Genomic DNA, 12,767 nt, shown 5'->3' with positions numbered 1-12,767 from the left:
CCCCATAATGACAAAGCTAATTTATTACAAATTAAACTGAAATATCACATTTACAGAAGTATTCAGACCCTTTACTCAGTACTTTGTTGAAGCACCTTTGGCAGTGATTACAGCCTCAAATCTTTTTGGGTATGATGCTACAAGCTTGGCACACCTGTATTTGGGGAGTTTCTCCCACTCTTCACTGCAGATCCTCTCAAGCTCTGTTAGATTGGATGGGGAGCATTACTGCACAGTTATTTTCACGTCTCTCCAGAGATGCTCGATTGGGTTCAAACCCGGGCTCTGGCTTGGCCACTCAAGGACATTCAGAGACTTGTCCCGAATCCACCATTTTTTGGTATCCTTCTCCAGATCTGTTCCTCGACACAATTCTGTCTCAGAGCGCTGTGGACAATTCCTTCGACCTCATAGCTTGGTTTTTGCTTTGACATGCACTGTCAACTGTAGGACCTTATATAGACAGGTGTGTACCTTTCCAAATCATGTCCAATCAATTGAATTTACCACAGGTGGACTCCAATCAAGATGTAGAAACATCTCAAGGATGCTCAATGGAAACAGGATGACCCTGAGCTCAATTTCAGTCTCATAGCAAAGGGTCTGAATACTTATGTAAAAATGGTATTTCTGTTTTTAATACATTTGCAAAAATGTCAACTTTTTTCACTTTCTCATTATGGGGTTTGGTGTGTAGATTGATGAGATGTTTTATTTATTTAATCCATTTTAGAATAAGGCTGTGACGTAACAAAATGTAGAAAAAGTCTTGGGGATATGAGTACTTTCTGAATGCACTGTATATATTTTTCAAGATTTTTGGAAATTCTCCACGACCCAATTTTCATATCAGGTGACTCCACATTGGGTCGCGACCCCTAGTTTGGGAACCGCTGCCCTAGAAGCCCCAATCAGGTCAAGAGAAAATATCTGGATCTCCCCAAAGAATTCAGAGCCGTGGTCAGGAATTCTGTCCACAATGATATGGGACATTTAGGCTATGAGAGGACTCTTGATCTAGCCCATGCTTGGTTCTACTAGCCCTTCAGGTCCAGAGACATTGAGTTTCACTGCAGGTCATGTGCATGGTGTGTGCAGTGGAAGACACTGCCCACTAGATTAGCAGGTTTAGTGAACATAACCACTATGGTCCCCCTAGAGTTGGAGTGTATAGACTTCCTCTCTCTGGAGAATGACACGAAGAACATCAGTAACATCCTCGTAGTGACAGATCGCTGGTTGGGTTGTGTATCGGAGGACGCATAACTTTCAACCTTCATCTCTCCCGAGCCCGTACGGGAGTTGTAGCGATGAGACAAGATAGTAGCTACTACAACAATTGGATAACACGAAATTGGGGAGAAAAAGGGGTAAAAATATATATTTTTTTTAATTATTATTTTCGGGGCGCCACATGGTTTTTATTGTTTGTAAAATTTTAGATTAGAGCTATAAAAGGTTTTTTAAGTTTGCTATCTTTTAAGACTATTTCTACCAGTTTTGAACTAGCTTCAATTTCTAGGGTTCTAGAAAGTAATGTTAGCTACAGTACTTGTTCTCCAACCTTCACCTGTTTACAGGGTTTCCTCCATATTTTATATATGGTTGTATATTTGCAATACTGTTGATTTTTTTTGTGTTCATTGTCCTTTGTGATAATTGCTATATCCTTACATTTTTTGCTTTTACATTCTAAATTCTCTTTGACCATTATCTTTAGTTTGAATAAATTCCACTAACATGGAGGAAAAGGGTAATTGTGTTTGCTATTGTGTGGGTGTATCACATAGTTTCACAATAACCCAGTTATAACCTTTAACGTGTTTATTAGGTGAATCCACCGCATTATTCTATACATGGTACATATACGTCTAATGGTATATATTCTGGTATATCTTCCCTCTGTATCGTTCACGGGCATACTGACTCATGGTAATACACAGTGTCCCGTAGGCCTACATGATACCTATAAACACCACCTAGTCTATTACTGCTACTCACCTATATAGGCCCCACCTGATAGAACCTAGGTCTTATCTTTATAAGAGTACTAGCGTAGTTAAAGTCATAACGAAACTGCTTGAAGAAACAGGGGTCACATACAGTACAGCACAAATGTCCAGTAATAGCAACCCCCTTTTCATTCCATGTGTCAATGATGAACTCTGCCTCAACTCTGCCTATTTCTACAGATGGACTGTAGATGATTTTGCCAGATGGCAACCTCACTCAATTGATGTGGAGACCATAATTGGGTAGGTTTTATCTGATCAGTTCAAACTTCAACATAGTAACTGTTTGTGTGTCAGATCGACCTATCCTGACATTGGTAATAGAACAGTGACAATGTGTGTGTATGTGTTCACATAAACATGTATGGAGCCAGCACATAGAGACTTGCAAGATGATGTTGTGAAGTCCAGACTGACAGACACTCTTGATGCTGATGTCTCTGTGTAACGGTTTTCTATATGAGAAGGAGAGTCGGACCAAAATGCAGCGTGTAGATTGCGATCCATGTTTTAATGAACAAACGTAAAACACGAATCAATGCAAACACTACAAAATAAAGAACGTGATGAACGTAACGAAAACCTAAAACAGCCTATCTGGTGAAAAACACATAGACAGGAACAATCACCCACAAACACACAGTGAAACCCAGGCTACCTAAATATGGTTCCCAATCAGAGACAATGACGAACACCTGCCTCTGATTGAGAACCATATCAGGCCGAACATAGAACTAGACAAACTAGACATGTAACATAGAATGCCCACTCAGATCACACCCTGACCAATCAAAACATAGAAAATACAAAGTAAACTATGGTCAGGGCGTGACAGTACCCCCCCCCCCCCAAGGTGCGGACTCCGGCCGCAAAACCTGAACCTATAGGGGAGGGTCTGGGTGGGCATCTGTCCGCGGTGGCGGCTCTGGCGCTGGACGTGGACCCCACTCCATGACAGTTTTAATCCCCCTCCTAAACGTCCCTAAATAGGTTACACACCACAATGATAACATGGGACAGAGGGACAGCTCGGGACAGAGGTAACTCGGAACAGATGGGTAGCTCAGCACTGAGAGGAAGCTCAGCACTGAGAAGAAGCTCAGCACTGAGAAGAAGCCCAGGCAGGTAGTAGAAACTACCAGAACCTGGCTGGCTGGCGGTTTCAGCAGATCCTGGTTGACTAGCAGATCTGGGAGAATCTGGTCGACTGGCAGAATCTGGACGACTGGCAGATCTGAGAGAGTCTGGTCGACTGGCAGATCTGGAAGAGTCTGGTCGACTGGCAGATCTGGAAGAGTCTGGTCGACTGGCAGATCTGGAAGAGTCTGGTCGACTGGCAGATCTGGAAGAGTCTGGTCGACTGGCAGATCTGGAAGAGTCTGGTCGACTGGCAGATCTGGAAGAGTCTGGTCGACTGGCAGATCTGGAAGAGTCTGGTCGACTGGCAGATCTGGAAGAGTCTGGTCGACTGGCAGATCTGGAAGAGTCTGGTCGACTGGCAGATCTGGAAGAGTCTGGTCGACTGGCAGATCTGGAAGAGTCTGGTCGACTGGCAGATCTGGAAGAGTCTGGTCGACTGGCAGATCTGGAAGAGTCTGGTCGACTGGCAGATCTGGAAGAGTCTGGTCGACTGGCAGATCTGGAAGAGTCTGGTCGACTGGCAGATCTGGAAGAGTCTGGTCGACTGGCAGATCTGGAAGAGTCTGGTCGACTGGCAGATCTGGAAGAGTCTGGTCGACTGGCAGATCTGGAAGAGTCTGGTCGACTGGCAGATCTGGAAGAGTCTGGTCGACTGGCAGATCTGGAAGAGTCTGGTCGACTGGCAGATCTGGAAGAGTCTGGTCGACTGGCAGATCTGGAAGAGTCTGGTCGACTGGCAGATCTGGAAGAGTCTGGTCGACTGGCAGATCTGGAAGAGTCTGGTCGACTGGCAGATCTGGAAGAGTCTGGTCGACTGGCAGATCTGGAAGAGTCTGGTCGACTGGCAGATCTGGAAGAGTCTGGTCGACTGGCAGATCTGGAAGAGTCTGGTCGACTGGCAGATCTGGAAGAGTCTGGTCGACTGGCAGATCTGGAAGAGTCTGGTCGACTGGCAGATCTGGAAGAGTCTGGTCGACTGGCAGATCTGGAAGAGTCTGGTCGACTGGCAGATCTGGAAGAGTCTGGTCGACTGGCAGATCTGGAAGAGTCTGGTCGACTGGCAGATCTGGAAGAGTCTGGACGACTGGCAGATCTGGAAGAGTCTGGACGACTGGCAGATCTGGAAGAGTCTGGACGACTGGCAGATCTGGAAGAGTCTGGACGACTGGCAGATCTGGAAGAGTCTGGACGACTGGCAGATCTGGAAGAGTCTGGACGACTGGCAGATCTGGAAGAGTCTGGTCGACTGGCAGATCTGGAAGAGTCTGGTCGACTGGCAGATCTGGGAGAGTCTGGTCGACTGGCAGCTCTGGCTGCTCCATGCTGACTGGCTGCTCCATGATGACTGGCAGCTCTGGCTGCTCCATGCTGACTGGCTGCTCCATGCTGACTGGCAGCTCTGGCTGCTCCATGCTGACTGGCTGCTCCATGCTGACTGGCAGCTCCATGCTGACTGGCTGCTCTGGCTGCTCCATGCTGACTGGCTGCTCCATGCTGACTGGCTGCTCCATGCTGACTGGCGGCCCTGGCTGCTCCATGCTGACTGGCGGCCCTGGCTGCTCCATGCTGACTGGCGGCCCTGGCTGCTCCATGCTGACTGGCTGCTCCATGCTGACTGGCAGCTCTGGCTGCTCCATGCTGACTGGCTGCTCTGGCTGCTCCATGCTGACTGGCTGCTCCATGCTGACTGGCGGCCCTGGCTGCTCCATGCTGACTGGCGGCCCTGGCTGCTCCATGCTGACTGGCAGCTCTGGCGGCTCCTTGCAGACTGGCAGCTCTGGCGGCTCCTTGCAGACTGGCAGCTCTGGCGGCTCCTTGCAGACTGGCAGCTCTGGCGGCTCCTTGCAGACTGGCAGCTCTGGCGGCTCCTTGCAGACTGGCAGCTCCTTGCAGACTGGCAGCTCTATGCAGACTGGCAGCTCCTTGCAGACTGGCAGCTCCTTGCAGACTGGCAGCTCCTTGCAGACTGGCAGCTCCTTGCAGACTGGCAGCTCCTTGCTAACTGGCAGCTCTATGCTAACTGGCAGCTCTATGCTAACTGGCAGCTCTTTGCAAACTGGCAGTTCTGAACAGGCGGGAGACTCCGGCAGCGCTGTAGAGAAGGAAGGCTCTAACAGCGCTAAACAGGCGGGAGACTCCGACAACGCTGGAGAGGAGGAGGGCTCCGACAGCGCTGGACAGGCGAGGCGCACTGTAGGCCTGATGCGTGGTGCTGGCACTGGTGGTACTGGGCCGAGGACACGCACAGGAAGCCTGGTGCGGGGAGCTGCTACCGGAGGGCTGGGGTGTGGAGGTGGTACTGGAAAAACCGGACCGTGCAGGCGCACTGGAGCTCTTGAGCACCGAGCCTGCCCAACCTTACCTGGTTGAATGCTCACGGTCGCCCTGCCAGTGCAGCGAGGTGGAATAGCCCACACTGGACTATGCAGGCGAACCGGAGACACCGAGCGCAAGGCTGGTGCCATGTAAACCGGCCCAAGGAGACGCACTGGGGACCAGCTGCGTAGAGCCGGCTTCATGGCATTAGGCTCGACGCTCAATCTAGCCCGGCAGACACGCGGAGCTGGAATATACCGCACCGGGCTATGCACCCGCACTGGAGACACCGTGCGCACCACTGCATAACACGGTGCCTGTCCGGTCTCTCCAGCCCCCCGGTAAGCACAGGGAGTCTGCCCAGGTCTCCTACCTGGCATAGCCATACTCCCTGTTAGCCCCCCCCCAAGAAATTTTTGGGGCTGCCTCTCAGGCTTCCATCCGCGTCGCCGTGCTGCCTTCTCATACCAGCGCCTCTCTGCTTTCACCGCCTCCATTCTACGGTAACCCTCCTCGCATTGCTCCAGCGAATCCCAGGCGGGCTCCGGCACTCTCCCTGGGTCGGCCGCCCACCTGTCGATCTCCTCCCAAGTAGTATACTCCATACTGTACTCCTCCTTGGGCTGTTCCTGTTGTTTCTTCTCCCGCTGCACCTTAGTGCGGCTACACTCCCCTGGTTTAGCCCAGGGTCCTCTCCCGTCGAGGATTTCCTCCCATGTCCAGAAATCCTTATTGCGCTTCTCCTCGCGCTGCTCCTGCCTGTTGACACGCTGCTTGGTCCTTTTGTGGTGGGTGATTCTGTAACGGTTTTCTATATGAGAAGGAGAGTCGGACCAAAATGCAGCGTGTAGATTGCGATCCATGTTTTAATGAACAAACGTAAAACACGAATCAATGCAAACACTACAAAATAAAGAACGTGATGAACGTAACGAAAACCTAAAACAGCCTATCTGGTGAAAAACACATAGACAGGAACAATCACCCACAAACACACAGTGAAACCCAGGCTACCTAAATATGGTTCCCAATCAGAGACAATGACGAACACCTGCCTCTGATTGAGAACCATATCAGGCCGAACATAGAACTAGACAAACTAGACATGTAACATAGAATGCCCACTCAGATCACACCCTGACCAATCAAAACATAGAAAATACAAAGTAAACTATGGTCAGGGCGTGACACTCTGAATGGAGAGAGACCTGGCACTCGGAATTGACATTTTACTAGAGACAACTTTTACATGTATTGTCTTCTTTAATGATTGAATGTAATGGCATCAGTCAATATGGGGAGGGAGAAACCTTGTGTATTCTGCACCAGGATCAGGGAATTCCTGTTGTATACGGGACACCACACAGGAAGGTATAACCACACTGACATGTTTGCCAAAGTGGCCACATTACCACCAGACAAAATAGGCACGGTATCTGTGTTGGCTGGGAATGACAATGAAAGATGAAATGTGCATATTGTTATATTAGCAGAACACTGCTTCAATGGTACTATATCAAGAATTGTTTATTCTACGTGGACCGGTTACTAAATTTGAAAGTTTTAAAAACACTTACTCTGTAGGCTACTGACCTATTCAAAGCTTCCTTCATCTCACCATTCTTCTGCCTGTAGTTATTGAACTCAACCTGCAGGAGGTTTGTTTGTTGGGGTTGAGTGGGGGGGAACAGCTGCGGCAAAGTCCTGACAGATGGGTGTGTCTTGGTGGTGGAAAGGAGACACGGAAGAAACACCCACATCAAACCACACCCCCAAACCAACTCACGTTTGACTTCTGTCATGACCGCCAACATTTCTTGAGGAGCAAGGCAAAAAACAAGGCCAAATCAGTGGGTGCAGTTCCCCTTTAAGTCAATGTATTTAAGTTGAAGTTTTACCCCAATTTCAATGCTTAGATGAAATCAGTACAGGATGATTATTTTTTTCAAATCCAAAGTATTTTCCACGTTGATTCCGTATCACAATACATTGACAAACTACATTGAAACAACACTGATTCTACCAGTATGTGTCCATGGAATATGATGTACAGGATGACATAAAGACATGACATGGTATGTCGATCCATTAAAAGTCATGTTATGTTGATCTGTATTTCAATAACACATGTTAAATTGTATTTTAAAAGACACATGCTGAAGGTGTGGCAAGCTGAACATGTCCATTGTGGGAGATTGTTTGGACATTTCTAATTTAAAAAATTATGAACTCAATGAAACCCCAGCAAGTGCTGACCTTTAAAGAAATTATGCATTTCCACTATGGGATCCCTGCTTGTAGCGTCTGTTTAAGTATTGTTTACTGAAGAAAATAAGTTATGAGTTAATGCCCAATCCATGTCACGGATCCCTCCGGAACTGTGTCTTTACGCACACCTGGTCCCCATTTCCTTGATTAGTATTGTATAAGTGTGCCCTTTGTTCACCATGGTCTTGTCGATAATTGTTACAATGTCCGTTGGTCGTGTGAGTACCTGTGCTTTGTTGTATTGAGTGGATGATTCCAGGTCTCGTATTTATTTGAGGTACTCCTCGCTCTTTTGTTTGGGTCTCAACCCTGTGTTTTGTATACGTGTTTTGTATGGTCTTCGTCCCCGTGTCTTTACATGGCACGCTATAATTTGGGTCAAATAAAAAAAAAACTATTACGCATTCCTGCGCCTGTCTCCCGACACCTTATACCAACGTGACAATCCACCCCCATCGATCATAACATATGTTAGACCTTACCAGATGATGGACATTGCAATGTAGAAAGAAATAACTCACTGGTCACAGACATAACCCGACATGCCCTCCAGTGTCAATGACTAAAAACCAAACCTAAAAAAAGTGCAGGATAACTCACCATCTAGAGGGCTCTTTGGCAGCCATTGACTGGTTATGTAAGAAAACCCTTTTATAGTACAGCTCCTAGGTTACATTAAGGTTATGCAACGCTTATGACACCCAACTGTGGATGTGATACAACATTGTTAATTAACAAAAGGTTGATGTGAAAAAAACTAAATCAAGAATTCACCTACCCACTTACACACAATGGGTAAGCAAATGGCGCAGTAAGATGATGGATGATTCATTTGTAGCGCTCTGAAAGTGAGTCACTGGAGGGTGACGATGTTTGGGCGACAACTGTGGGGAACAGCACAAAGCAGAGCAGAGCATACACACACGCCGGCAGTGTACACACACAAAGACTTATGTATGGGCCTATTAGATGGGCCTTCAAGACTATGTCGTGTCTTTGGCTATGCCGGATTCAGTAATATGACGTGCTATTCTATGAAATAATTTCTCTGTAATTAATATTACCTGATTAAGCTAATCAGGTAAATAATTAACTAGAAAGTTGGGGCACCACGAAAGAATGTTTAAAGAGCTGTTATCTTCAGAATGAACTCTTAAAGACCTAGTAATCTTTTACATCAATAGCAGTCAATATTTAATCGTTCCCTTATTTAGTCTCATCTGAAAGTTGAAAATTCTGCTGCTAATTTCGTTAGGTTATTATCTGAGCCCTTTTAACGTAGAACCATTGTCCTAATGTCCTCGGAACAGAAAGTTACAATTTCGTAAAGGGGTTTATATAGGGTTGGGAGAGAGGGCCATGTTTCATAGTTTACAACCACTATCTGTTCACATGGGCAGGGCCACTGAGTTGGCAGAGTTTACTCTGTGACAAACTGTTATCTCATTAAGAAGCTAAAATTACATTTAATCTTTCCACAAATAGTTTCACATTTAAACATTTAAATTGCACAACAATTCCATGTGAATCTGATAACTATAATGTGTAGACTTTCCAAGATACAGTTTATGTCGTCCTATCATCAGTAATCATGTCTCAGACGCCAACTGAACTGACATCATATTCCAACGCATGTTTTCAACTGGTTGGATTACCGAAATATGGTTCCGTTTCCCATCTTCTGATGTCACCAGACTCTCCATGTTAACAAAGGGATTTTCAATAGTCACATCGGTAGAGATGAGAGAAACCTCCCCCATCAGGCCAACGTCATGGCAACTAGCTGACAGGCTCTAGAATACTACATGCGGGTGTTTAGATATCAAGATAAAAATATATACTGTGTAGGCATTTAAGACCAATATTCATTCATTGTGAATAGATATCACAGCTATAGAGAGATGATACCCTCACAAGTATTACACAATCACCATTGACTAAAGCTATCGAAGCCCACGCTGAGTCCTGTACGACTACATTATTCTTAAAAGTATACCAGTGCTCACTAGTGTAAGTGTACTCATACAGACACACATACAGTAGGGTGAAAGGTGTGGCTGTAGTCTGGTTGGGTTTGAAATCCGTATTGCCTGAGCCCTGTGAATAAAACTCTCAGAGGACTGACCTGCTAGAGGAGACACCTGATTAACTCAGTGACATGAAACATGGAAAAGAGGGCTGAGCTGTCAGCTTCTTTAGCCCTCTCCGTCTCCACAGTATCTCCCCCTCCATCCCTCCCTCTCTCTCTCATCACACTATCTTGCTAACTCTCCTCCCTTCCCTCCCCTTTCCTCTCAGTTCCTCAGCTACCCTCTCCCATTCTATTGCTCTACTTTCCATCTTTCACTCTCTCTCCAACTAGCTCTCTATCTAACTCTCTAGCTCCTTACCACTTCAGGTGACATGCTCACACACACTGCATGCACAAGTTCTTACACAACCACTGTGTCTCCCTGTATGTAAATTCACACTCGCATACACACACTTACTAAATCCAGCCCCAGAGCTTCTCAGCACCACGAGGCCGGGCCGAGACAACACGCCGTGAAGCAGCCAAAAGTGGATCTCCAGGAGCTTTGATGCGATTGGGTGGAATCGGTGGGGGGCCTCAAAGCCCCTCTGAGAGTGACGTCAATGCACGCCAGTGTGTCTACAACAGACACACGCACACACAGGGAGGAGCTGGGACGCTGCAGCTGGAGTTGACATGTGGGCCTTCATGTTCCTTATGGGGGTGACATAGACAGCGTTGATGTTCTGCTTTGTTGTAGCGTGTGCAAGCTGTCGTTATTTCTGACTAGAAATATGCCACCTCCGCTGATGATGATGAGAGTGTGAAATGTAATCTGGGCGAGAAAGGGGTTTAAAGATTATTTTTGTTGTGCTGAATCTGTTCAAGTCCCTTTTGGGAGAATGACAGGCAGACAGCCTCAGGGTCAATATCATCTGGCTTAAAATGACAGAAACAGTTTGAAGTGGCAAATATCATTCTGAAATATCCCTGCAATTCCGGAGCGAAGCCTACTCTGTTCTAAAGCTTATACCTAATTCTCATATCCAGCTTGAGATGTATGGATTGATGGGAACTGAAGAAGAAACTGCATGCCGAAACATTGGTTAGGTGTACCCATTGAATTGTTGGGAGCATATTTAGAGTGTGCTACTTTATTTTTATTGATATGAACTGATTAAAATGTGCTGCTACAGACTGGTTAAATTCTCCCCCCTACACCAATTGAGAGAACAACTCTACTATCCCCACCACAGATACAAATTCGCCATCATCTTGCCTCCTCGAAACTACTAGAGTGTATTGTGTTACTGTCTTCAAAGATACTGACAGTACATGCAATGTAAATGCTGACGCCATGTCACTTCAATTCCACGCAGAGAGAGAAAGAGAGAGAGAGAACGAGGGGACAGTGGTAGAAGGAAGAGAGATAACGTGTGAGGTGGAGTGGGGTGGGGGGTAGATGGGTTGGGAGAGGAAGGTGGAATGGGGAAGACAGGGGGGCAGGAACATTTTAATTCCACCTCGACCTGACTGCAGTGCCTGACGGGCTGACGGCATTGTTAACGTGACAGACAGAGGAAACGAAAATAGCCCCGGCCCATTATGACCTCCACTAACCTGGCTGTCTCTCTGGCTTCTAATTACTGCTGAGAGTCAGCAGGAATGACACATTCATAGGTGGGCTGTGTGTTTATGTTTCTGCAAGTCTCTACAGATGTAGGATCTTAACTTGAGTCAGTTTCTACAGCAGGGAAATAATCCTGCAGCAACAGGAAATGTGAATTATTATGTGGATTATAATCAATGGGCATTTTTGTAGAGGTTGATACAAGGGAAAATCAAGTCTGACATCAAAGTGGAAATTACAAACTTCAGAAGACTTTAAAACCTCAAATACACTGCACGTTTCGCATTTCAGGCATTGCAGGAATGTTCTCTTGCAACAGAGTGATCAAATGAAGATCCTACATCTGTGTTGGTATGTATGTGTGTGTCTCTCTGTATATGTGTGTATGTGTGCTGAGATTATAACTCATACATTAAACCGCCCAAAAGAGCAGGAGCCTGGTGAGAGGGCTTACAGAGCATCTAATCCACAGTCTTAATACGACGGGTGGATTTCTCTGAAACTGGCATCATTATTAAACTGTTGAGCATGTCTGAGATTTGCAAGTGTGTACTTGAATGTGTGTGTGTGTCTGCCTAAGCAGCCACTGAGAGCAATGTAGGTCAGGCGCTCTGCAATTTGTGAGTCTGTTCTCTTACTTTTGCCTGAAACACAATATTAACAGTGTTGACATACATGCAAGTTTCACACACACACATGCACGCACATACACGCACACACACACTCACGCACACGCCTGTAAGGCCCAATCGTATCTAGGTCAGTCTTACGGTGGAGACAGCACTGACCTTTAGACACACAAATAGGATCAGTCAGAGTGCCGCCTGGTTCTGAGGGTGTGTGGCTATCAGGGCGTGTGACAAACAGGAGCTATGCCCAGGTCTGTCTCTGTCTACCTGTGACTCTCTGCCAGGATGAGTATGACTTCTCTCTTATTCATGATTAACTACTGCTTTACTACTGTCTTATACCTTCCTATAAAGATCCTCGAAATCATCAATAACATTAACTTCCCAACCATCTAAATTACCTTCATTGTGATGACATTACATATATCTTGTTATTCCCTGTAACAAACTAGAGTGATGCTCTAGGATGAAGTTGTGTGTGAGAGCTTACTTAAGGGCGTATTTACAGTTAGTTTTTCTTTCAGTGCTTTGTAATATGACTGTGTCCTGCTAAGCCTATAAGCTAAGTTAATGTGAGAGTACATGACCCCTAACGAACAGGGTGCTACGATCCACAACACATATCACATGTGGTGGTGGACACAAACCTGCAACTTTGCTTCATCTCCATCCTTTCCTTTCAAACATTGGATTTAACATATTTCGTTTAATGTTGCTCTTTGCATACTTTGACATTTTGAACTTTTGTGTCTTTTTAGAAT

This window comes from Oncorhynchus mykiss, chromosome 13 (genome assembly GCF_013265735.2).
Source record: "Oncorhynchus mykiss isolate Arlee chromosome 13, USDA_OmykA_1.1, whole genome shotgun sequence".
Classification (NCBI taxonomy): Eukaryota; Metazoa; Chordata; class Actinopteri; order Salmoniformes; family Salmonidae; genus Oncorhynchus; species Oncorhynchus mykiss.
The sequence above is the reverse complement of the archived record's forward strand: the minus strand, read 5'-3'. Positions refer to the sequence as shown.